General features: G+C 43.8%; 1 protein-coding gene across 4 annotated transcripts in view; it reads right to left on the bottom strand.

The window, feature by feature from the left end:
• Positions 1 to 27,568, bottom strand: part of EIPR1 (EARP complex and GARP complex interacting protein 1) — a 195,337-nt gene that overhangs the window by 103,561 nt on the left and 64,208 nt on the right. The gene's annotated exons all lie outside the window — the stretch shown is intronic.

Raw genomic sequence — 27,568 nt, 5'->3', positions numbered from 1 at the left:
AATTTAGCCCACTATTAAAATTTCTCCTTGAAGATTTGCTGGGTTATCCTCAGTATTGCATGTATGACATGAAGTCACATATTTTGCTGTGAAAGGCTGTTTAGCAAAAAGAGTTGCCTTCTAAATATATATGCATTCCAATTTCTCCCTTTAATTACAGCTGTAAAAACAGTTTCCAAAAAAGACAACATAGGATTTTTATTATTTTTAAAAGAAGCAACATCACTTTAAACCCCTTTAAGTTTACATTTGCCTTTTAAAAAATGATGATGTTTCACAATATAGGTATATCTAGGAGAACAGCCTATTAGCACTATCAGGAAAAGAATAATGTGGGGCCCCGTTTTCATTACCCTGCATCTTGTGTAACATTTTACATTAGTGCAAAGTAGGCATACACATTACTAAATCAGAATGGCAATGATTTGCAACGACTTTACACTGGTGCAAATTGCTATGTAACAGAGAATCTGGTCCCAGGTCAACAAGGAAATAGCAGGTCAGCACAAGATACTGCTGCACACAAAAGTCTTACTTAGCATTTATAGCAACAGCAAGGATATCATTAATCTTGGTGTGGGTGGGGGGTCTAGGGAAGGAGGTGGGTTGGGGAAGACTGATCTTTGTGAAAATCCAATGGGTAAGTAATAGTTAATTTAAAAAAAAGTTCCCTTTGAACAGTCACTTTGTATTAGGAATTGTGAGAAGAGGGACTTCCCCTTCTGAGTACATATGATTGGTTTTGGTCTGAAGTCACTGATTAAAGAGCTATGAACTGAAGCGAATTCTGCTCACTTTGAAAATCCACTGAAAGGAAACAGGAGCAACTGTGGAATAAAACATAGGCCTGTACACAGGAATTTCTGTGGGGCAGGTAATAGCTGTCTGAGAAGCTGGTGGCTGCCCTGTCCCTGACCTCACTCCTCAGGGGAAGAAGGAAGGATTTAGCCCCAGCCTTCCCCGGCCAGCTGGAGCATGGGGGAGGGAAGTTTTTGAAGTGCTCCACTTCTACCTTCCCCCGGCTGGCCAGAGCACAGGGAAGGGAGGCTGAGGAAATGTGCCATCCCTGCCTTTCCCCAACTGAGTCCCCAGAATCAGTCCGATGGCGGACCATGGGAGGTGAATTCGTGCACACAAACCCCCCTCATACAGGACTGAAACAGTCCCTTGGACTAAGATGTCAGCAAATGAATGCAAAATCCAAACAAACCTATGGTATAAAGCACCTCTATAACTGGGACTCTTTGGTCCAGTGGACCACGACTATTCCAGGACCATAGAGTCCCGTCACGCTGAAGGTGGAGGGGCCCAGGAGCCCAACGCAATGCAGGAGGGAAGCGGGATCCCAGTGTGCAGCCCAGCTTGGCTGTGGCTCAGCTGGGTTGGGGGCGGGAGCCAGATGTGTGACTCAGCTAGGCTTGGGGTGGGGAGGTGAGAAGCCTCATACATGCAACCCAGCAGGGCTGTCTGGGGGAACCGCAGCTGGACTGAAGGGCTGGGGGAGACCGGGAAGGCCCGTGCACAGCCCAGCGGGGCTACCAGGAAGCCCAGTGGAGTGGCAGCGCAGGGGATGAGGCTAGTAGGAAGGGAGGCAAAAATTATCTTCCCTGGTTGCAAAATCCTTCATCCAGGACCAGTCAGTTCCCAAGGGTGCTGGACCAGGGAGGTCCAACCTGTATATGAATAAGGCAATTGAACTAGTTCCCTGGGGACAGAAAACAGGTAAGCATTTAATCCAAAATAATAATAAATAAAAATAAATCTTAGTTTTCAGTGAGATACAGGGAAAAGTAACAGCTAGTGAGATAAAATTGAACAAAATCAAGGAAAAACCAATGGAAGAAGACAATCACTTCAAAGAATGAAGGCTAAAGGAAAGGCTTAATTTTTTACTGTGTAAGTTCAGAACTTGTTATCTGGCAAACATGTACATTAAGGACGTAACAAGAATGTAGTCTGGAATTTGAACATGAATTCAAAGAGGAGATTTGGAATCACAAAGGTGTTGTGCAATACCATTTCAACTGTTGCCATGCAACTAGACCTGTACTTATTGTACTGTACACTGTGTTATTGATCAATATTTAAAACGCAGCCAATACTGTACAAAACACCACATTTGAATTCAAGGTAGGTACAAGTAAAAAAGCCAACACAACTCCTTAGCAAATGTAAAGCAGTGCACCTAACACACTAAGCACCTTCCGCTATACAAATAAGAACCACCACCACTAAAGTAAGCTAAACTTACAGTAAGTTTAGTGAAGACATTTCTTCAGAGAATACTACTTTTGTGTACACAGTGTCATCTATGAGAAAGTATATTGCTTAAAAAAAAGGTACAGAATCATAGGACTGGAAGAGTACGTCTACACTACAGCACTATTTTGAAATAACTAGCACTATTCCAAAATAACTTAGTCTGCCTCTACACAGCAGGCAGTTATTTCAAAATAGTGTCAAAATACTGTCTAGCTGGAGGACTTCTTACTCTGACTCCTGTAACCCTCATTGTATGAGGAATAAGGAAAGTCAGACAAAGAGGTCTCTATTTCGAAATAAGTGCTGTGTAGATGTTCCTTATTTCAAAATAAACTATTTCGAAATAAGATAAGCAATTGATGTAGCTCAATTTGCGTAGCTTATTTTGAGTTAAGCCCTACAGTGTAGACACAACTGAAGGGACCTAGAGCATCATTTAGTCCAGTTCCCTGCACTCGTGGCAGGACTTAGCACCATCTAGATCAGGGGTGGATGATAATTTTTGATGGGAGCTACTCTAAGATTTTGGTAAATTGTCAAGGGTCACATTTTTCTATCAAGAGGGTGTGGGGTCTGGGACAAAGGTTGGGTGTAGAAGGAAACTTAGGGTAGAGGAGTGGGGTGCAGAAGGCAGTGTTGGGTCTGAGAGGGTGTTTGGGTGAACAAGGGGATTGTGGCCTGGGGCAAGAGACTGGGATGCAGGGTCTAGGAGGGGATATGGGTGAAGGAGAGGATTTTAGCTTGGGGGATCAATGTAGAAGGGGGTGCAGGGTCTGGGAGGGAGTTGGGGTGCAGGAGGGGGTGCCAGAGGCAGGCTCTGGCTGGGAGGTGCTTACCTAAGCAGCTCCTGGCTAGCAACACTCTCAGGCAGGCTTTCCTGCCTCCAGCAGCCCCAGATTGCTCTATTCCATGTGGCTTTTTGCACTGCACAGGGAAGAAGGCTTTGCATGCTGCCCCCACCCAAATCAAAGTCTCTCAGCTCCAATTGGCCCTCTCCTCCCCCTCAGTGCAGAGAGCCACAGGGAGCAGCTAGCCACTCTGAGCAGCACTGCTCCATGCCACAGGCGTGGGACATGTGCTAAATTAAAAGACTTGGTAGGCTGGATCCGACCGACGGGCTGTAACTTGCCCACCCCGATTTAGTCCATCCATCACAGGTGCTTGTCCAGCCTGCTCTTAAAAAACTCCAACGATAGAGATTCCACACAATCTTCCTAGGTAATTTGTGTTTAATCACCTAACAGTTAGGAATTTTCTCCTAATGTCCAACCAAAATCTCCATTGCTGTAATTTAAGCCCATTGCTTCTTGATTTATCCGCAGAGATTAAGAACAACTTCTCTCTCTCTTTCTTGTACTTGAAAACTTATTACATCCCCTCTCAATCTTATATTTTCTAGACTAAACAAACCCAGTTTTTTCTATCTTCCCTCACTGATCATGTTTTCTAAACTTTTAATCAATGTTGCTGTTCTTCCCTGAACTTTTTTGAATTTGTCCACATCCTTCTTGAAATGTGACCTCCCACCTGAAGTCCTACAACTGCCACTGAAAACTGCAGTGAGAACCATGAAAATAGTAAGCAACTCAGAAGAGGCCATGGCACGTAGTCTTTCCAGACTCTTAACTATGTTTAAGATCCATAGTGCCTCTGGGCAGAAAAGGGTAAGTGATTTTCAGCTAGATTCTTTTGGGAGGAACTTGGGCGACTGAAGAATTTGGCTGAGTCTTTGAGAGAAATTTCACTCTCGTAGTGTTGGTGGTAGTTGGGGTTTTTTTTCTGGCTGAATGACTTATGATTGAGTTTGTTTAGCATCATTTCTCAAATGCAGTTACTCTGGCCAAATGCGGCCACAAGGTGCTTTTCTTGCAGCAACAGCCACCTGGGCTCAGATGGAGGGTGCAAAAAATAGTGGTCCCATTGTTTCCCTATTGATCTTACATGTACCACCTTGGTGTTAACTGCTAGCGCTGCCAGAAAGGGTTGGGCCCTATCCCACTTTGGAGACACCTGGGGCACAACACTAGAGGAGCTGGCAGCCAGTGAATTCCCCACCTTCCCAGGGTAGTGGGGCTTGAGCTTTGAGCTTCATCTCTGGAGAGGCAAGGCAGCAGCCTCTGGCTGAAGACATTCAAGCTCCAACTGCAGTGGCAGGTCCCAGGCTCTGGGACTTCAGGTTCCAGCTACATATCTGGCCCTCCCACTGCTTCCCTTGCTCCCTCCAACCCCTGCATCCAGGGCTCAATTTGTGCCCAGGTATGGCAACATGGAGTTAGTCTGTGGTCATAACTGTATGTTTGTTAATACTGCATCTGACGAAGTTGGTCTTTGCCCATGAAAGCTTATGCTCCAACACTTCTGTTAGTCTATAAGGTGCCACAGGACTCCTCGACACTTTTGCAGATTCAGACTAACATGGCTACCCCTCTGATACTTTGTTAATATTGTGACTGACCACCCCTCATGCTTTATGGGTTGGACTTACGGAAACAAATATGCATAACTTGAAGGTGATTTGGACAAAATATCTCATGTAACCTATTAATCTTCATGTCATAATTTGCTGGATCTGGATATCTTATTTTGGTGTATATATCATTCTTGTGGGTAAAGTTAGATATAGGGAGTATGGAATGCTTTATGGTTTTAAATGTGCAAATGAAAGCCACCAAGCTCAGTGTCTAAATCAGGGGTTGCAACCACCAGCATGTGTGCCACACGAGCCGATTTCCCGTGGAACATTGGGTTGGAGCTGAGCCTCTCCCCCTACACAATCGGGAGCTCATGCTGCGGCTCTAGCCTCAGCCACACAGCTAAAGGCTAGAGCATTAGCTCAGGCTTCCTCCTGGGGGGCGGGACAGGGGAGGCACATGTGCAAGTCTCTGGGACTCTTCTGCCCAGCTTGGGCATGCAGCTAAGGGATTAACCCTCCCTTCACGGCTACAGGCTTCTTGCTTCAGGAGGAGGTGGGGCTGGGCAGCCGGTCACATATACGGCACCAGGGCCTGGGCTACTCCCTGTGGATTCTGTGTGTGGGAGGGGGGGAGCCCCTTCCCCAGTGCTCCTCTGCACCCAGCCAGGCTGGAGCCAGCCTTGGGCAACCCCGGGCTTTGCCTGCCCCAACCCCAGAGCCACAGACTGCAGACAAAGGGCTGGTCGCGGCAGGGAAGACTCTGCTCCCGTCCCCTCCCCCACCACATCTAGAATGTAAGAACATAAGAACAGCCATACTGGGTCAGATCAAAGGTCCATCCAGCTCAGTATCCTGTCTGCTGACAGTGGCCAACACCAGATGCCCCAGAAGGAGGGATCACAGCAGGCAATCCTCACACGATCCCTCCCCTGTCACCCAGCTCCAGAGAAACAGAGGCTAGGGATACCCTTCCTACCCATCCTGGCTAATAGCCATTGATGGAAGTAACCTCTATGAATCTATGTAGCTCTTTTTTGAACCCTGTTAAAGTTTTAGCATTCACCACCATCCTCTAGCAATGAGTTCCACAGGTTGACTGTGAGCCGACTGAAGAAAAACTTCCTTTTGTTTTAAACCTGCTCCCTATTAATTTCATTTGGTAACCCACTAGTTCTTGTATTATGAGAATAATTTTTAGCACTTTTTACACACCAGACATGATTTTATAGACCACCATCATATTTCCCCTCAGTTTCCTCTTTTCTAAGATGAAAAGTCCAAATCTTTTTAATCTCTATTCAGATGGGATCCGTTCCATACCCCTAATAATTTTTGTTTCCCTTTTCTGAACCTTTTCAAATGCCAATATATATTTTTTTGAGATGAGGCAACCACATCTGTACGACGTATTCAAGATGTGGGCGTACCATGGTTTTATAGAGAGGCAATAAGATATTCTCTATCTTATTCTCTATCCCTTTTTTAAAGGCTCCTAACATTCTATTTGCTCTTTTCACTGCCACAGCACACTGAGTGGAAGTTTTCAGAGAACTATCCACAATGACTCCAAGATCTCTTTCTTGAGTAGTTGTAGCTAAATTAGTCCCCATCATATTGTATGTATAGTTGGAATTATTTCTGCCAATGTGCATTACTTTACATTAATCAAGATTAAATTTCATTTGTCATTTTGTTGCCCAATCGCTTAGTTTAGTGAGATCTTTTTGAAGCTCTTCACAGTCTGCTTTGGTCTTAACTATCTTGAGCAGTTTGGTATCATCTGCAAATTTTGCCACCTAACTATTTACCCCTTTCTCTAGATGGTTTATAAATAAGTTGAATAGCATTGGTCCCAGGACAGACCCTTTGGGGACCCCGCTAGTTACCTCTCCCCACTCAGAAAACTTAACATTTATTCCTACCCTTTGTTTTGTGTCTTTTAGCCAGTTATCAATCCACAAAAGGACCTTCCCTCTTAACCCATGACAACTTAGGTAAAATAAGAGTCTTTGGTGAGGGACCTTGTCAAAGGCTTTCTGGAAATCTAAGTATACTATATCCACTGGATCCCCCTTGTCCACATGTTTGTTGGCCACATGTTCCTCGCCCCAGCGCTGCTACTGCCGGTAAGTGCACTGGGAGCATGGGGATGTGGAGGCAGGGTGGGGGGTAAGGAGAATGCAGGGGTTGCAAGAGACTCAGGCTGTGGGGGCAGGATGGGAGAGGGATGGGGTTGCACTGAGGGATATGAGGCGATGCCATGTTTCCAACTGCAGCCAACCCCCGATGCTTTAGATGATAAAAAAATCAAATCAAATCAAATCAAAATAAACAAAAAACCCAGAATACACAGGGTCAATTATGCACCAAAAGGAAATATTCCATCTAGTCTCCTGCAGATGACCAGTTTATGCCCTGAAATATGAGATTTTTATTTGATTTTATTTATTCATCTCAGCAAAGAAAGTATTTTAGCTCCACAAAAGGTATCTAGGATCTTGATTTTAACCTCAGAATATTTCTGCAATGTGGAGTGTAAGGAACATCAGCGTAACTTGACAGTTGAAGCCCCACTTAAACTATTCTCATCAGTTTTGGATTTCACCAAGACAATGCAAAACCCAACACATCACATAGACACGTGGAAGCATAAAGGAAAATAATTACTAAGAGCAAAAAAAAGTCATTTAAAAATTGTAGAGAAAATTTGAAGCAGGGTAGAGTTCCTAAAAGCCTCTAAGTAACTTAGGTGCTTTTCAAAAATTTACTTGAAGCCACCAACCTCATCTCCCTCCTCTTCTCCCCCCACACTTAAATTTCAAGTGTGTGCAATAACTGGGCAGAGATTCTATCTAACTTTAGTAACTAAGTGCTGTCAAGACCAAGCTGGAAATGTGCCTCATTATTGTATGCACAGGAGACTTCACTGCATTGGTGGAAGCATAAAGATATATCAGACTTCCACATCTTGCAGACCTGATTATGCCATTCCTTGGAGCCCAGTATACAGCGTCCCCTCTGAGAGGCTATTTATGTACTCCAATGATGTGATGTATATCAGATGCCATTTGTTATCCCAAAATGCAAGAGGTTTATCTTTTGAAATGTAATTTGACCATGATAGATTTACTGTAGTAAGTTTGTTATTTTATAGTACTTTCTGAAGTAGCAATTTTTAACTATTCAATTTTCATCTTAAACTGTTCTAAGTTTTCTACATTAGTGCATAGCTTTATAATAGTATACAATATTAGAATGAAGACTACCAAAACCTTAAAATGGGTTCTTCTAGCTAAGAAGTCATCTGACCTTGTTCATTATGGGTACATCTACAGAACGTGTTGCAGTGACCATCCTAGCCCAGGCTGACAGACTTGGGCTAGTGAGGCTGCTGCTAGCACTCTAAACATAGCTATGGTGACAGTGCTTTCAAATTATGGCTCAGACTAGATACTGGGCTCTAGAGACCCGAGCACAGCAAGTACAAGTCTGTGGATTAAGGCTAGGAAGCTCAATGCCCCTAGCTGTATAGATGTATCTCAAGAAAGCAGTTTAGTTATTTAGCAATCTCTAGTCCAAATTTACAGAAATTGAATTGAGAAACTTCTATCCTTTATTTAACAAGATTAAAAATGACACACTGTGATTACTGCCTCTTATCCTCTGGAAAAAAGCATCAACCTCACTGGAATGACAGCATTTCCTAATGTAGTATTTTCTAAAAATGCTCTCCCTGATTCTAACTTGAGGGATGCATCTGAATTTAAAGGATTGCAACTCTTCACCTTGGCCGTGTCCAGACTCAGGGGTTTTTTCGGGAAAAGTAGCCTTTTCCCGAAAAAACTTCCCCTGCGTCCAGACTCAAGCCGCGTTCTTTCGAAATTAATTCGAAAGAACGCGGCTTTTCTTTCGATGGCGGTAAACCTCAATTTACGAGGAAGAACGCCTTCTTTCGAAAGTTCCTCTTTCGAAAGAAGGCGTTCTTCAATGTAAATAGGCCGTCTTCAAAAGAGAGCATCCAGACTCGCTGGGTGCTCTCTTTCGAAAAAGCGGATTTCTCTTTCGAAAGATCCGCCTGCAGTCTAGACGTGATCTTTCGAAAGAGGTTCTTTCGAAAGATGCTTTTGAAAGAGCCTCTTTCGAAAGAAGCCTGCAGTCTAGACATAGCCCTTGTAAGGCAAATATTTGTGTGTGCATCTATCAGATGCTCCTCCCCCCCCCCAAAAAAAAACCCAAACAGAAAGCTGGCTCATATTTCCATATGTAAAATGATATAACATTGCACACCAGCTTCACTTCACTTAGAGTTGCTAAGGGATGGAATCCAGTATGCATCAAAAAGGGGCCGTCTTCCTAGGACTATACAACTAACATCAATAAAATCCCCAGAGTATTAAAAAACTTTATTCATTGCTGGATTTGGACATGTTCGTGGAAACTGATGGGCCAGTATGAAGCTCTAATACTATGGTCTATTCTCAGCAACTTTATTTTTCTTGCAAGTCTTACCAGTTCTATTTTCAAATTTTGAAAGTGTCGTACCTCGGTGTTCTCGTACCTCGGTACCTTCGGTGGTCTGGACTGTCAGTGTCAGCATCGTTTGGTCAGGGTTGTCCTGGCACGCTCCTGACAGGACCTCTACTCCGTTGTTAAACTCTCGGCTGCGTGCGTAACAATCGGTACTCCCTTTATCTAGAGTGTTGGACCCTGTGCACTTGGGTCAACACAAGAGATCTCCGAGAGGCCCCGGAAACGACAGATGCAGGCAAGGTTTGAAAACAATCGAGCAGGTTTATTGTCAAATGCGAAGCTCTACCAGTTGGTAACAGAGATCAGTACAATGTTACACCACTGGGCACTATGGCCCGCGTTGACAAGGTACCAACACCAGGCAGGCCTATTGCCATATAACAGATATTAACAGCAGTTAGTCAAAGTTAAGCTACTGTGCACTCTGTAAGTTTAGGCAATGACACCTGCCGTTCAGGCGCCTAGTGCACCCCCCCCCCCCCCCCCCAAGGTCGGCCGTAGAGCACCCTCTGCAGTATCCTTTTATAGACAGGTACAAACAACTTACATCATTTCTTTACATACCAGGTTACCACCCTCTGTTGCTTAGTTACCACCCCTCACCTTATGGAAGGGGGGCTTACTTACTATCCTTCATGCTGTCAATTTCATGCTGGTCCTGAACCTAGGTCGGTATGTGCATTAGTTTTTAGGGAGTTTTTGTACCAAGACATTTCTTATTAAGATGTTCCATTACTCCCCTTTGGCTTATAGTCTGTACCCAGTGCCTCCCTGTGTCCTTCCATGCTCGACCTAACTTACACAATCACACAGTTATCAATAGGGCTTTTTTCTTGGCTCCTGTGTTACTGAACCAAAGTCTTGCTCACTAGATAGACTGTTTCCATGTTGCAGGCCTTAGGCCTGCTGACTCCATATTACTGACCCTCAATTTACTACAGAAGATATGCTGAGATTAAGTGTTTGGCTGATTTCACTGGTGTAAAAGAATTTGATCCAGAGCACCTTTAATCTTCTCTGAAACTCGTTTTAATGTACAGATTGAATCTCTCTAGCCCAGCACCCTCAGGACCAGACTGATGCCAAACCAGAGAATTTGCTGAACCATGAGAGGTCAATATTGTCTGGCAGTATTACCAACAATTCTATTGCTTACAGGCCTTTGAGAAGACATTTAGGGGAAAATTAGATCTAAATAACAGCACAGAACACTGAGAGTCAGGACTGGTGGCTATAAACAAACTATATGGGACTGTGGGAAACTTGGCCATGCCCATGATAAGTGGACAGCTGGTTACCTAAAATCATGCCAGACCATGGATGTTGCTAGACAAGAGAGTGCTAGACTGCAAAGATTCAACCTATTCTTATATACAGCTCTAATACTTTATTCATCCCCAAAGGTGTGAAAGCAAAATGGACTGACCCCAAGGGTCAGTCCTGGGACCAATCCTTTTCAACTTATTCATAAATGATCTGGAGAAAGGGGTAAGCAGTGAGGTAGTAAAGTTTGCAGATGATACCAAACTGTTTAGGATAGTCAAGACAGAAGCAGACTGTGAGGGACTCCAAGAAGATCTCACCAAACTGAGTGATTGGGCAACAAAATGGCAAATGAAATTTAATGTGGATAAGTGTAAAGTAATGCACATTGGGAAAAATAACCCCAACTATACGTACAGTATGATGCGGGCTAATTTGGCTACGACAAATCAGGAAAGAGATCTTGGAGTTATCGTGGACAGTTCTCTGAAAACTTCCACACAGAGTGCAGCGGCAGTCAAAAAGGCAAATAGGATGCTAGGAATTATTAGGAAAGGGATAGAAAATAAGACCCAGAATATCTTACTGCCCCTGTATAAAACTATGGTATGCCCACATCTTGAATACTGTGTACAGATGTGGTCTCCTCACCTCAAAAAAGATATTTTGGCCTTGGAAAGGGTTCAGAAAAGGGCAACTAAAATGATTAGGGGTTTGGAACGGGTCCCATATGAGGAGAGGCTAAAGAGACTGGTACTTTTCAGTTTAGAAAAGAGGAGACTGAGGGGAGATATGATAGAGGTCTATAAAATCATGAGTGGTGTGGAGAGGGCTGATAAAGAAAAGTTATTTATTAGTTCCCATAATAGAACAACTAGAGGACACCAAATGAAATTAATGGGTAGCAGGTTTAAAACTAATAAAAGAAAGTTCTTCTTCACACAGCGTGTAGTCAACCTGTGGAACTCCTTGCCAGAGGAGGCTGTGAAAGCTAGGACTATAATAGAGTTTAAAGAGAAGCTGGATAAATTCATGGAGGTTAGGTCCATAAAAGGCTATTAGCCAGGGGATAAAATGGTGTCCTTGGCCTCTGTTTGTCAGAGGCTGAAGAGGGATGGCAGGAGACAAATCACTTGATCGTTGTCTTCGGTCCACCCTCTCTGGGGCACCTGGTGCTGGCCACTGTCGGTAGACAGGATACTGGGCTAGATGGACCTTTGGTCTGACCCAGTACGGCCGTTCTTATGTTCTTATGTTATGTTCTTATGTTATCATGGCCTTAGTGAAGCTCAACAGCCTCCCCGGGGCCTTGGCAAGGTGGGCAAAGGGGAGGGCTAGAGGCAAACAGCCCACCATGGTGCCCAGCCCTCAGAGCTACATGGACCACATGAGATGGAGCTCCATCAGTAATTTATAGGGCCCAGAGCTCAGTCTGCTGCCATGGCCACAGTAATTGTGGCAGTGGCTAGGAGCGCCAAGACCCTTTGAATCGCCATGTCCTGAGACAACCACCCTCTCTCCTCTCCCTTGTCAGTGGCAGTGAATCCATAGAATCATACAATCCTAGAGCTGTAAGAGACCTCAGGAGGTCATTGAGTCCAGCCCTCTGCCCAAAGCAGGACCAGCCCCAACTAAATCATCCCAGCCAGGGCTTTGTCAAGCTAAGACTTAAAAACCTCTAGGGATGGAAATTCTACCACCTCCCTTGGTAACCCATTTCAGTCCTTCACCACCTTCCTAGTGAAATAGTTTTTCCCTGATATCCAACCTAGACCTCTCCCACTGTAACTTGAGACCATTGCTCCTTGTTCTGCCATCCATCACTACTGAGAACAGTCTTTCTCCTTCCTCTTTGCCACCTCCCTTCAGGAAGTTGAAGGCTGCTGTCAAATCCTCCCTCACGCTTCTCTTCTGCAAACTAAATAAGCCCAAATCCCTCAGCCTCTCCTCATAAGTCATGTGCTCCGGCCCCCTAATCATTTTGATTGCCCTCCACTGGATCTTCTCCAATGTGTCCACATCCTTTCAGTAGTGGGGGACCCAGAACTGGACACAATACTCCAGATGTGGCCTCACCAGTGCCGAATAAAGGGAAATAATCACGTCTCGAGATCTGTTGGCAATGCTCCTCCTAATGCACCCTAATATGTCATTAGCCTTTTTGGCCATAAGGGCACACTGTTGACTCCTATCCAGTTTCTCATCCACTGTAATCCCCAGCTCCTTTTCTGCTGAACTGCTATCTACCCAGTCGGTCCCCAGCCTGTAACAATGCTTGGGATTCTTCCATCCCAAGTGCAGGACTCTGCACTTGTCCTTGTTGAACCTCATCAGATTTCTTTTGGCCCAATCCTCTAATCTGTCTAGGTCACTCTGGACCCTATCACTGCCCTCCAACATATCTACGTCTCCCCAAACTTGCTGCAATCCATCCCCTCATCCAGGTCATTAATAAAGATGTTGAATAAAACCATCCCTAGAACCAATCCTTGGTGTACTCCACTTGAAACCAACGGCCAACCTGATATCGAGCCATCGATCACTACCCATTGGGCCCGACAATGTAGGCAGCTTTCTATCCACCTTACAGCCCATTTATCCAATCCATACTTCCTTAACTTGCTAGAAAGAATATTGTGGGAGACTGTATCAAAAGTTTTGCTAAAGTCAAGGTATATCACATCTATTGACTTCCCCATGTCCATAGAGCCAGTTACCTCATCATTAAAGCTAATCAGACTTGCCCTTGGTAAATCCATGTTGACTATTCCTGATCACTTTCCCCTCTTCCAAGTGCTTCAAAATGGATTCATTGAGGACCCCATTCATGATTTTTCCAGGGACTGAAGGAAGGCTGACTGGTCTGTAGTTCCCTGGATTGTCCATCTTCTCTTTTTTAAAGATGGGCTCTACATTTGCCTTTGTCCAGTCATCCGGGACCTCTCCTGATCGCCACAAGTTTTCAAAGATAATGGCCGAAGGCTCTGCAATGACATTTGCCAACTCCCTCAGAACCCTCAGATGCATTAAATTTGAACCCATGGATTTACATATGTCTAGCTTTTGTAAATAGTTCTTAACCTATTCTTTCTCCAGTGCATGGTTTGCAATAGAAGTAATTTTAAGTATTCCTAGTTTAATCCCAGATTTAATTTCCATTTTTACATAAAGTGTTTGAAAGTGGTGATGGTAGATTGTGAGGAGATTGCCTGAGGAGATTGTGAAGGCTAGGACTATAACAGGGTTTAAAAGAGAACTAGATAAATTCATGGAGGTTAAGTCCATAAATGGCTATTAGCCAGTTTGGGTAAGGAATGGTATCCCTACCCTCTGTTTATCAGAGAGTGGAAATGGATGGCAGGAGAGAGATCGCTTGATCATTACCTGTTCGATTCACTCTCTCTGGGACACCTGGCATTGGCCACTGTTGGCAGACAGGGTACTGGGCTGGATGGACATTTGGTCTGACCCAGTATGGCCATTCTTATGCTCTTATGTTATGTAAGTGTCAGGAAGGCCTGAAATAGATTGCAAAGTGTCTACCCATTGTTACAAATGGAATATTGTGCATCATCATTCCTCAAATCAAATAATGAGTAGCTACAGGAAACTCAATATAAACACATGAACAAGGTGCCCACAGCTACCTTTTCAATAGACATCCTACAAATGGGATCACTAACTGTACAGTGCTTGTGTTATTGGCTATACATCCATACGTTTCACACCAATACATTACTTTGAAAGTCTCTAATTACTTTAATAATTTTAAATTTTCCATTTTAACTACTATTAAAAAGTTTAAGGCTACATCTAAACTGTAAGCCTCTTCTGAAAGAGGCTTTTTCTAAAGTATCTTCTGAAAAAGCCTCTTTTGAAAAAGAGCGTCTAAACTACAACCAGTACGTACGAAAAAGCAAGCCGCTTTTCAAAAGAGAGCACTCAGGCAGTCTGGAGTCTCTCTTTTGAAAAAGCACAGTTTGCATTACATAGCGCCTTTTTTCGAAAGAGCACTTTCGAAAAAAGGCATTATTCCTCGTAAAATGAGGTTTTCCGCAGTTGAAAAAACTGCTGCGTTCTTTCGATTTACTTTCATTTTTCTCCCACTCCACTTTCCTTCTTCCAACGTATTCTCTCCTGTGCACCCTGCCCAAAAGTAGCACCAGATCTATGCAACAGTACAAGGGGTACTGCCAGTACATACCAGCAGTCTAGACGCAGGGGAATTTTTTTCAAAAAAAGGCCACTTAAAAAAGTACTATACCCTCTCAGTGCTTGCTTGCTGGCAACTTGGATAGGGGGTTAGGAGAGCAGGTCATGGAAAGGATATGGGAAACACATCTCATGAACAACTGTTACAGAAGGTTAGTAACTGTTTTTAATTTTTCAAGTGCTTGCTCATGTCCATTCAGTGACTCACAAGCAGTATCCCTAGGGGTGGGGTCGGAATGTTTGGATGTGCTGGTTGCAATACGACTTTATCAAAATTGGCATTGTTATAAGCCGGAGTGATGGCATTGTGTGATGTGACAGGATGAAGCACAGTCCTGCAGATGTCCCGGACTGGTATCACAAGGAACACTGCAGATGAAGACTGAGCTCCTATAGAATGGTCTCTCAGGATGACCAGAGATAGGATCTTAACCTGCTTGTGGCAGGCATGGATGCAGAAGGTTGTCCAGGATGAGAGTCTCTGGGATGACAATGGCAGCCCTTTCACCATATCTGCCATCACTATGAAGAGCTGCATTGACTTGTGGAAGGGTCTAGTTCAGTGACAGGCAACCAAGATTAGTGAGTGGGCCACATGAATGAGCCTCCATCTTACTGGGCCACAAAACTGAAATCCAGTGGTGGGCAACCTGCAGCCCAGTGGGGTTCAGCCTGCAGTCCACACACCCCTTTCTGCCTCCTTCCCCAAACCTCTTGTGCACTGGGGTCCCGCACTTAGCTATTGCTTTCCCTTCCTCCCAGCACTTTTGGAACACCATCAATCAGCTGATCCACACTCTGTCCTCGCTCCTCTCTCTCCCTCTCAGAACTTGAATGGCTGCGAATCAGCGGATCCTTTAAGTCAAGGGCAGCATACCAATGTCCTGGATCTAGGGAGTGTATGATAGAGGCTGGAGAGACCATGAGGAACTTCAACTTCTGGAGATATTTGTTGAGGTGATAAAGGTGTCTGAAGCTTCCTTTGGCCTTCAGGATAAGAAAATGTCAGGAGTAAAACATCTTCCCCCTCAAATCTTGAGAAAATTCCTCCATGACTCCCACATGCAGGAGGGCTTACACCTCCTGGACAAGAAGCTGCTTTTGAAAAGAGTCCTGAGGAGGCATAGGATTTTGAGTTGGAAAGGAGGGGTACACAGAAACTGGAGGATGTATCCAGTTGAAATAATACTGAACATCCAAAAGTTCAATGTTATGTGGCACCACGCAGTCTGGAAAGAAGACAAGAAGTCCAAAACCAAAAAGTGACACAGAAAGACAAGAAGTCCAAAAACAAAAAGTGAGATGGATTCTGGTATGCAATCCTCAGATGCACTCAAAAGACCTGTTTAGACCCACGAGGATGTCTGCTTAAGCCCAACCCAGAGGCTGAGGCAGAAGGCAAGGACTGCCAGTGTTTATAACCCTTCCTTTTCTTTCTCTATGGTTTGTGCCTGGAAGGCCACAAGAATCAGTGAGGCAGCTGCAGCCACAAATGCTTCCTAGAAGCTATAGACATGCACTGACCCAAAGATCATAGCATGGGCATTGAATCTTTCAGGCTGGGCAGACTAGAATCATATAGAATCATAGAATCAGAGGCCTAGAAGAGACCTCATGAGGTCATTGAGTCCAACCCCCTACCCAAATCAGGACCAACCCTAACTAAATCATCCCAGCCAGGGCTTTGTCAAGTTGGGACTTAAAAACCTCTAGGGATGGAGATTCCACCACCTCCCTAGATAACCCAGTGCTTCACCACCCTCCTAGTAAAATAGTTTTTCCTAATACCCAAACTAGCCCTCTCCCACTGTAACTTGAGACCATTGCTCCTCATTCTGTCATCTGTCACCACTGAGAACAGCCTCTCTCCATCCTCTCTGGAACCTCCCTCCTGGAAGTTAAATGCTGCTATCAAATTCCCCCCTCACTCTTCTCTTCTGCAGACTAAACAAGCCCAAATCCCTCAGCCTCTCCTTGTAAGTCATGTGCTCCATCCCCTTAATTTTTTTCATTGCCCTCTACTGGCCCCTTTCCAATGAATCCGCATCCTTTCTGTAAGGGGGGGGGGGAAGCAGAATTGGACCCTATGTACCTCAGATATGGCCTCACCAGTCCTGAATAAAGGGGAATAATCACTTCTCTAGATCTGTTGGCAATGCTCCTTCTAATGCAACCTCATATGCCATTAGTCTTCCTGGCTAGAGGGGCACTCTGTTGACTCTCATCTAATTTCTCATCCACCATTATCCTCAGGACTTTTTCTGCTGAATTGCTACTTAACCTGTCGGTCCCAAGCCTGTATCAGGGCTTGAGATTCTTCCATTCCACGTACAGGACTCTCTCCTTGTTGAACTTCACCACATTTCTTTTGACCCAATCCTCCAATTTGTTTAGGTCACTCTGGACCCCAACCCTGCCCTCCAACGTATCTACCTCTCGCCCTAGCTTAGTGTCATCTGCAAACTTGCTGAGGATGCAATCCAACCCCTCATCCAGGTCATTAATAAAAATGTTGAACGAAATCAGCCCTAGAATGGAGCCCTCAAAGGCTCTGGGCCAACTGCTGCACCTTGTGGGGAAGGCCAGATGATGACTATAGTCATGAACACCACTCCATTGTGATCGCAGTCACCACTGTTCTGGCTGCCAAGTCAGCTGCATCCAAGGCCACCTAGAGAGAGGCTCTGACCAAACTCTTGCCTTCCTTCAGGATGGCAGTGAACTCCTCCTTAGACTCTTGTGCCAGGGAATTTCTGAGAGTAGTCAGAGTCCTACAGATTAAAGTCATATTTCTTCAGCAAGGCTTGCTGGTTTAATATGTGAAGCTATCGGCTGCCTCCCAAAGAAATCCAGTCTTCTGTCCTCAATTTTTTGGTGTGGTGCTGGGTTGCCCCTGTCTGTCCTTGTTTACTACAAACACTAGCAGGGACCCAAGAAGGAGATGGGAGTATAAGTATTGAAATCCCACTGCAGGCACATAGTACTTTTTAGATGCACAAGGCAGGGAAGAAGGGACCAGAGACTTAATTGGCACTAGTACTGCTTCATTGACCAGAAGGGTGACTTTAAAGGAGGCCAGAGCAGCCAAGATGTCAATTAGGTTATGGGTGGACCCTTTAAGTTCTTCCACTTCCAATCCAAGGTTCATGACAACCCACTGCAGGAGCTCTCAATTCCCTGGTCTACACCAGGGAGTTATATCAAACCCTCCCTTATTTCAAAATCTGTACTCCTGTTTTCCTTGGGGAATAAGCTTATTTTCAAATAGTCATTTCGGGAGCTATTATTTGAAATTTAGTTATTTTGAAATAACTTCCCAGTGTAGACATGCCCACAATGGGGCTAAAATCATTCAATGGGAGTAGATTAGAAAGGTCTACTATCACATTATCTGCTGATACTGTGAAGCAGCTAGTACAACAGGAGATGCTGGTACCTCTTTCTTAGCCTGTCCCACCTCCTCCTGGACTCTCATAAGGACTCTTCATTTGGAGGCCAAGGAGGATCTGTACCCATTTCTGCCTCTGAGTGGTACTGGGAAGTTGGTGATTGGTATCGGGCTGGGGACTGTTGCAACTGAGGCATTCAAACCCTGGAAGATACTACTACTGCTGGTGCCAACGAGTTCTATGCAGGTCCATGGTCCACCTTGTGAGGAGCAGGTGCTTGCACAATAGTCAGTACCAGGAAGGACAGTAATTCCTTTGCAGCCTCCAAAGTCAAAGGTATCTGGAGGTGGGAGGGACTATGACTGCTCCCAGGAGTCGGAGGTGGGTCACAAATTGGACTTGTGGCTCTTGGGTTGCTGAAGCCATCCACAGCTCTGGGGATAACAAGTGGCCTGGCACAGATACCATCATTTCTCCCTCTTTTATCCAGGGAGCATCCTTTCTCTGCATGTTGTTTACTGTGCTTTTTTCTTGGCACTGGGAATGGCAACCAGTGTTGGGAGGAGCACAGTGTTAGCAGCACACTTTGTACTGAGGCTGAAGTACTCAACATCAATTTGGAGCAGGACAGCTCCTAAAGCCTAAAGAATGCTTCCATTAGCAGAGCCTTCAGACAAATGTGTCTGTCTTTTTGAAGCCCCTGAAAACCTAATACTTGTCTTTTACATAAGCTTCCTGCAGGCACTTCACACAGGCTGAATGTGGGTCACTCACTTGCACTGGTTTGCCGCAGGGGGAGCACGGCTTGAAACCTGCAGACAGGGACATGCCCAATTCCTGGGACATCTATCTATAGTGTAACTCTTAATTCACTACATATTTAGTCTGTGAAGATTAAACCAGTAGAGAAAGAAAATCTTGCAAAATCAGGAAGCCATTTCAGCAACCATTAGGGGGGGGTCAGAAAGAACTGAGAGGGTGAGAGACTGTCAATGTCCTTGATATTGGTATATAGGTGCAGGGCTCAAGGGACACTAAAACCGGCCCCTACGGATACCACTAAGGAGGAAAAAAATCTCAGCAGACACCTAGTATGGAATCTACATGAGCAAGCACTTCATTGTTTGCATTCTGTGCATACACAAAAATATATTTGAAAATTGCTTTGGAGGCATTTCCATAATTCAGATATGGTAGACCCAAGGATGACTCAAGGGACTGGTAAAAGAATAGTTTTGGTTAAAAACTACCACGACAGGCGGCACTAATTAATACACTTTGTTTACAGTCCCAGAGAAGCCTGCACAAATGCAGAGACTCAGCAATTCTCTTAACTTTAAACAAGGTCCTTCCAAGTCAGAGCCCTGCGTGGGTACAAAATTGTTATCCACATCCACATCTACAAAAATGATCCATGGATAGCCCCACCTACAGATATGGACACTTGTGAATATAAAGCAGATATCCGCAAATTTGCAAGAATCTAGACACAAGATTTGGAATCGCATCAATATCCACAAAAATGAGCTGTGGATATCAGCAACCACAGATGTGGGTACCCACAGATACAAAGCGGATATCCATGGATTTGCAGGGCTCTACAGGTTAGGGTTGAAGCACACTGGAAAGTCTATGTAAAGAAAAAAGCACTGAATACAGAACAAAAATAAGAGATAAGCATTAAGACAAGTTGACTAAGCCAGGGGTTCTCAAACTTTGTGATACCATGACTCCCTCTAAGCTGCTCGCGACCCCACTCTAAATTGCTGCAATCCCCCTCTAAGTTACTCGTGACCCCCCCCCCAAGGGGTCAGGACCCACAGTTTGAGAAACGCGGGACTAAGCTGCTCCAACATTTTTTTTTAGAGGCAGATTCCAAACGTGGGTAAAATTCTAATGGCAATATTTATTAAAAAAAAAACTCTTAAAAATCCTGTTTTCAAAAGTGAAAATGCTGACAAACCCTTGACCAAACTGATGTCAGTAGGTGCTGCCATAATATAAAGAGAAAACCTAAGACTAAATGAAACATACACACAAGAGAGTACTACAAAAAGAAAAAGATTTAAAAAAGACTCAACTGGATTTAGATCACAATTATGTAGGGACTTGTCAGCTAGCATTACAATTCACAGCTGTTCCAATCATCTACTTTTTATTCTTCTGGCGCCCCTTGCTGAACAAAATCCACATTGCCACGAGAAGTATGTGTTGACATATACATCAATTGCAATCTTGACTTCTGCCATGAACTTACAGCATTTATATGCAGACCAGTTATATCTGCTGAGACCTCCCTAATTGTACCATTTTATACAACTATAGATTAAAAACTATATCATTCTTGACAAAACACATACAATAAGATGTACATAATCCCTCCCCTTTTTCATGAGACTACTTTAAGTGAGCTATTTCTAGCCTTTTGTTGCAAGAAATTTAAAAAGGGAACATATATTTTTCTAGGTCTAGGTTAGCACACAAGATTTTTGTAACCCGTTTCTGTAATTAATAACTGTATGCAGTAGATATATGTAAGCGTTGCATTCTCCGTCTGATCTTTCCTGTCATTTCATTTCATTCCCCTGTGTTTAACCTTGAAACCCAATTGACAATACTTCCTCCATCACAGCCTGCAGATATTCACACTGGAGCTGAAGAAGCTGAAGTTTCACTGCCTGACAGGGTTTGCTCTTTGATCAGCTCAGGTGGTGCAGAGCCAGCTGGGCTGCAGTTATTCTGTTGCCCAGGGAACAACAACTGAAGTGTGTACTTCCTAAATCTGCACAGGAGGCACTTCTGCACCATTGCCACAGTGGCTCTTGCTGTGCAAAGCTGAAGTGGTGTAGCTGCTATAGCTAGAGCCCAGCTGGTGCCCATTAATGCTCTCGGTATGACAGGAACAAACAGCTAGTTTTCAGAAACCTCATTCTTTGCACTGACAAACAGATTTATGACTCTCCTTTATTAATGAATATAAACATCCTTTACCCCCTTGAATAAAATGGAGACATTCAAAAGAAATAATTATTCCAATTATGCTTTATTTTAAATAATACTTTGTAGTCTTTATAGTTTGGTCATAAAAAAATAAACCGCATTGCCTCTATAAAGTAATGTCTTCTTACAATTGCAAGGCATAAAATACTTCCTTATTCAGTCTTAATATTACATTAACAGTTTTAAAAAGGGGTTTTGCCTATTGAAAACTCAAGAATGCGTAGTGTGCCATTTCAGATTTTCATTCCTGTAAGTATAATTACTTCATGCATTTAAAAAAAAAATCCAGAATCGGTTTAATGAAATGCAACCAGTGCAAATACTTCAGACGCTTACATCTTTTCAGATACTAATACACTTCCCCTCTACTCCTGTATTTATAGTACAATAGCTTATTGTAAATCCTGATGGAAGCGTGTATATAAAAGCACTTTTGACAGCAGACAGGGTTCAAAGATAAACACAGTTGCCAGATATAGTACTATCCAACCCAGACATGTCCATACACAGGTCATTCAACATGAAAAGCAGCTGGCTCATTGCTTCAGCATGTGGCAGGAACTATAGAAATTGCAGTGTTCTCATTGTTTAATAGGCAGACTACAGGTAACCACTATTCACAATAAATTCACAATTATATCATACCAACACAGCAGCAGTTATGTTTTAGATTTCTGGACAATCACTTCCATATTTGTACTCTGAATACTGACATATGATAAATTAAAAATAAAAATAAAAACACATACTTTAGACAGTAAACCAGAGATCATGTTCAAAACCAAATGTGGCCAAAAGGACTTGGATTTAACCCAAGGGGAGAGACAGATGAAATAGTCACATTATACAGAATTGGATGACAGAACCAGCAAACAGCAGACAGCTGGCTGGTTGAATATCAGAGGGCAAACATTACATTTCCTACATATTGGTGAATTTTGCGCTCCAGAGCAACACTTTTTCCGTAACAAACCATGCGTACTGTCTGGTCTTATGCCCTGAACAGGCTCCTTTTCTTTGTGATGTTCCTTAATTTGCAAAGCTACAGGTACGTGTAGGGAGAACATTTTATGGTTAACATTTTTGGAACTCAGTATTACATTGGATTTACTTTCCTACTTTCAGAATCTTCATTTTAAAATTGGATTGAAACTGGACAACAGATGCAAAGATGTTCATGGATGGAAAATAAATCAAATAAAAAAGTTTTGCTATTGGGGAATATGATGGCATTTGAAGGTAGCTGTCATACAGATATTTATTAGGAAAAGCAAACACCACCTTTCAGAAGAATAAGGCCAGATTATACCATGTAACTGTATTGAGCACACTACCATATACGGCAGAGACTAAGCTGATGGTGGCCAGCAAAAAAATAAGATCAGAAGCTTCCTATCACAGATGGCTGAGAAAGATACTATACATTTCATGGAAAGACAAAACACCACATGCAAAAGTAAGGGAACTGACAGAGCAGGACATGGGAGGAAATATCAAAGAAAAACAGCTCAGATGGCTGGGACATGTACACCATATGGAAAATCAGAACATGCTAATCAAGCATTGGATTGGATACCCAAGGGACAAAAGAGAAAGCAAGAAAGGCCAAGGATGAGCTGGCAGAAGATAGTGACAGAGGATACTGAATGCTCTCTAGCATCACCTGGGAAGGAGTTCCACAACTAGTGAGAAACTCATCAGTGGAGGTCCTGGACTGCCCAATGTGTCAGAAGCACAGGAGGAACCAAGGTCTCAGGTAAAGAAAATATACAAGTGGCCTTCCACTGTGTTTTTAAATCACTGTTCTGTAATGGCGATTTTAGGGCAGAATTTGGGTGTACCACAATAAAGGCTGGGCAGAAGCACATATAGAGAAACTTTCTTTCTGATTGCTAGGTCTATTGACTAAATCAAATGTTACTAGAATGCCCAGAATCCCTCTGGGTTGTTGCATAGAATTCTATAATTCTAAGACTGGAAGTAACCTCAAGAGATCATCTACTCCAAGAATATGTCAAGAATAAGTACTGTATTATTTAGACCAGTGGTCCCCAACCTTTAGAGCCTCCCGGGAGCCCAGGGGCGGGGCCACTCACACGCCGGGCGCCCGGTGGGCGGGGCTGCGCGTCCTGGGGCACGCCAGGGGCGGGGATGCCCTTGCACCCGGCGCCGGCATGTGCCCCAGGGCCAGGGCCGGGGCTGGGGCCGCCCGAGTGCCTTGTGCCGTGGGCCCGGCGCCGCCGCCTGAGCCACGCGCCTGGGGCTGGCACCAACGGCGCGCGCCTGCATGTGCCCCAGGGCTGGGGCCACCCGAGTGCTGCGCACCAGGCACCGGTGCGTGTCGCGTGCCTGGGGCCGGCGCCTCCAGTGCGCCACGCGCCGGGGGCGGGGCCGGCCCAGGTTGTCGGCCGACGCCCACAAATGCCCCGGCGGGTGCCGCGGCACCCGCGGGCACCGCATTGGGGACCACTGATTTAGACTATCCCTGACAAGTGTTTGTCTAATCTTCTCTTCAAAATCTGTAATGATGGAGACTGGAGTAAATTGTCTAGGGAGGTTGTGCAGAATTTAACCACATTGATGGTTAGGAAGTTTTTCCAGATGTCCAACCTAAACTGCAATGAAAAGGTGGGCAACATCTCTAAGTATTTTAGCATAATGGGACAGAACAGAGACTGCCTCTGTCTAAATTGTTCTTTGAAATTTTTCCTAACATTGTTACACCAATGCAGCTCCAATAGTGGTTGGAGCAATGGAAGCCATACAATATGCTCCACTAATTGTCATATTTATTTAGAGTGAATAATTTGTGAGGCCAAACATTGCTGCACCTTAACTCAAAAGATGGGTACAACAATTTCACTTGTCTACAGAAATCTACCTCAAACAGACAAATCTTGTTATACTCCAATAAGAGCATTTTTTATGTGGATGTTGCAAAGGACCACCAAAATTATCATATAGATTATATATTTCCTAATATAAATTAGTTCAAATTCACATTTATAACTAATTACTTTTTAACTAACCAGACTTTTCCTAAGCCTGTTAACCCAGTATTAGAAAGTTTTGCAATCCTACTTTGTGCACCTACGCCTTTCTGCTGGCAGAAATTGTGTTATTACCTCTGTAAACATACTACACTTTCTTTCATCAGTGAGATGTGCTGTTGGCTTGGGACCTGAGATCCCAAAGCCATTAATTTGCTCAGTGCTCTGCTATTTGTTACTGCGACAAGAAATTATAAACAATTACTAAAAAACAATGGTTTTCAGTTGAGTCATATAAATGATGTGTCATAACATCAATAGTCAATGGTCAAAGAGCCAACACTTCCTGCTCCAGCAAAACTGACACAACAAGTAGCTATATCAGCAGCACCCAGAGGGGCCTGCAGGGATGTGCTGGCAAGGTACTGAGCCTTTCTGACAGCAGCCCAGAATTGTTCTCTCTGTTCTGGTGGAAGGTTCCCAATAAAGAAATTAAACTTGGAATAATTGATATAGTTATATTCACCATGAGGACTGCTAATCAGCAATTCTAAACTGTAGAGAAGCCAATAAATATGACTTATGACCCATTAAAGTAATTTTGGGTCTTTATCATATAGCATTCAATTAGTGTGGTGCTGACTTCCATGTTCGATAACAGCATCAACAACAAGGAAGTTGGGACAGAGATGAGAAAATAAACATTCTAAATCTTTAAAAAGGATATAATACTTTTTATCATCCCTTTTACAAATGGAAGGTATTGTAGCTGGAATATGTCAAATTTATTTTGTGGTGCCTTGAAGAGACAATGTGGGCAGAAGACTATGTGTGCAAGATATCAAACAATATATGCTGTGACTTGCTAATCTCCTTAAGTGGTATCTGTACAGAGTCTGCTACCCTTTTAATGAGGTCCTAGAACTGCTTGAAGTGATCAACCAGGGATGGTAGAGGCAATCTAATAGCTTCATCTGGGGATGAGGAAGAGATGTTGGTTGCTGGGGTGACCTCCTTGTCCACCCTCACTTGCTACTCTTCAAAAGACTCTTCCTGTGGAATAGGCATTCTAGAGTGTGAAGATGGTGAGGGACTGCCCTTATTGTGTCAAGCAAAAATAGGTGCATTGGAGAACTGCTGTTGATAAGCTGCTCCGGGAACCTATTACGGTCAATATAGGGACCAAAATAGCCTGGGTGCAATCATCCAGGAGTGTCTCTCTTGGGAATATTCTGACTCTCTGGAAGTGTCTGGAGAAAGGGAAAAATCTGTATTGATATTTGAGAGACTGAAGTCCCCATCATCAATACTTGGAAGAGGCAAAGCACTCATAGAAAGAGGCAGTGCACCAGACAAACACCTGGAGACCAAAGACCTTGGTACCAAGAATGAATCAATGCCAAACAAAAGGGGATTTGTTTTTACCAAGTCCCAAGGGATTCTAAACACTTTTAATAGCAATACAGCCACCTGGTCGAAAGTAACTGTGGCAGAAGGAGCTGACAGTACTACCTGTCTTACATATTCTGAAGCTTGATAACTAGTCTCAGTCTGAATTTCTGTGGTACTGAAGTGCTAGATATCGAAGACCTGGCAGATTCTATCAGTACTGATTTAGAAAAAAATAGTCTTTTTCTCCTTCCCGCTCCAATCTCCTGACAGTACCAGATATCTTCCAGAGCCTGAACTCATAGAGTCTAAGTTTGCTAGTGCTCACAGTACCTGAGGAACCTGCAGCATGGTGCATATCGAGGCAGAAACTGGTGTGTGCCAAAGCAGTTGTCTCAACTGGGGACTAATTTCTTTAAGAGAGGTTCCCTATCAGAGGAGCTTGAAGACTGTTTTACAGAGTCCTTTTTAGAAAATCCTTATGTAGTCTACCTTAGTGCAGCACTTTCCAGCCTCCATGAGGTAGAGACGGTTGATTTCCTAGGGCACCGATGTATGAGGAGCATAGGGATGTGAGGAAGTGCTACAGCACTCACATATTTTTGTGGGTCCCAGATGCTCCTTACCACATCCATGTCCCTCTCTCCTAGAGACACAGACCTGCTCCCAGTCCCAGCTCAAGGAGGTGGACAAAGGAAATGGGGCTAGCTTTCAGCATCCCTACTATTAAAATGTTCGGAAGGGAAGACCTGGCAGGCTTACAAGCAGTTGGCATAAAAACTCTATAATTAGACGTACTTTAATCTCCCAGTTCTTTCTGACTCTGAAAATTAGGGCCAGACAGAAATTATACTTTTGAGGAGCATGGGATTCCCTAAGGTAAAAGTCACATCATACGTGTCCAGTTCTCACTGGGATCACCTCCCAACATGAAAGGTAATATTTAAACTGGCAGATTGTGGCATGCCTATGCATATGCAGGATCTAAGTTAGACAGAGAGAGAGCAACAGCAATATAGGGGTTAGGAATTTTCAAACCACTAACACTAATTACTAGATGGGGCAAGAGTGTAGCTGAAGTGCAACATGGACACTGCTGAGGCAGACGAAAAGGAATCAAAAGCAGTTTGTCCACACAGCGCAATACAGCCTCAGAGCAGAGCACAACACTGGGTAAGGCACATACATGGGCTGAACAGTCACTGCTACCTAAGGGTATGTCTACACTACCACCCTAGTTCGAACCAGGGTGGTTAATGTAGTCATACGGAGTTGCAAATGAAGCCTGGGATTTGAATTTCCCGGGCTTCATTTGCATAAAGCCGGGCGCCGCCATTTTAAAATTTCCACTAGTGCGGACTCCGTGCCGCGCGGCTACAGCTGATCAGCTGTTTGTCGGCTCAGCACGACAGCCATGTAAATTTGAATGAAGTAGCGATTATTTAAATCGCCGCTTCATTTTACTATGTCTGGTAGCCTAATCTACATGCCTCTGGCGACAGAGGCATGTAGTCTAGACGTACCCAAACTGGCAACTGAAATGCAACATGGTTTTCAAAAAATCAGAAAGACATAGATGGGGCTACTATAAGGTGGGTGCGTAACTGGTTGGATAACCACTCTCAGAGAGTAGTTATCAAGGGTTCACAGTCATGCTGTAAGGAAATAACAAGTAGGGTTCTGCAGAAATCAGTTTCAGGACTGGTTCTGTTCAATATCTTCATCAACTATTTTGATAACGGCATAGAGAGTACACTGATGAAGTTTGCTGATGATACCAACATAAAAAGGGCCATACTGGGTCAGACTAAAGGTCCATTGAGCTCAGTATTCTGTCTTCCTGTCTTCCCCAAAGCTGCAACAACTTTCTACTTCTATTATCCTCTATTAGCTCAAGTGGCAGAGATCCGTACAATAGATCTAAAAGTTCTAGCCCTGGTGATGAATCTTGCGGCCGTCAACATAATTCCATATGATGGAATTTCTTTCAGTTTGCTTTTTTAAAAAGAACAAATTACACACACACAAATACCTAAGTGAAAGAAACACTGAAGTTGCAAAATCAGGTAATCAAAAATTAGGAAATGCTAGAACTTATGTTATCTGTGAAACCCTTCTGT

Source organism: Pelodiscus sinensis, chromosome 3, assembly GCF_052426305.1.
Source record: "Pelodiscus sinensis isolate ZL-2025 chromosome 3, ASM5242630v1, whole genome shotgun sequence".
In the NCBI taxonomy this organism is placed as follows: Eukaryota; Metazoa; Chordata; order Testudines; family Trionychidae; genus Pelodiscus; species Pelodiscus sinensis.
Note: the sequence above shows the minus strand (reverse complement) of the source record. Positions and strands in the feature narration are given on the sequence as shown.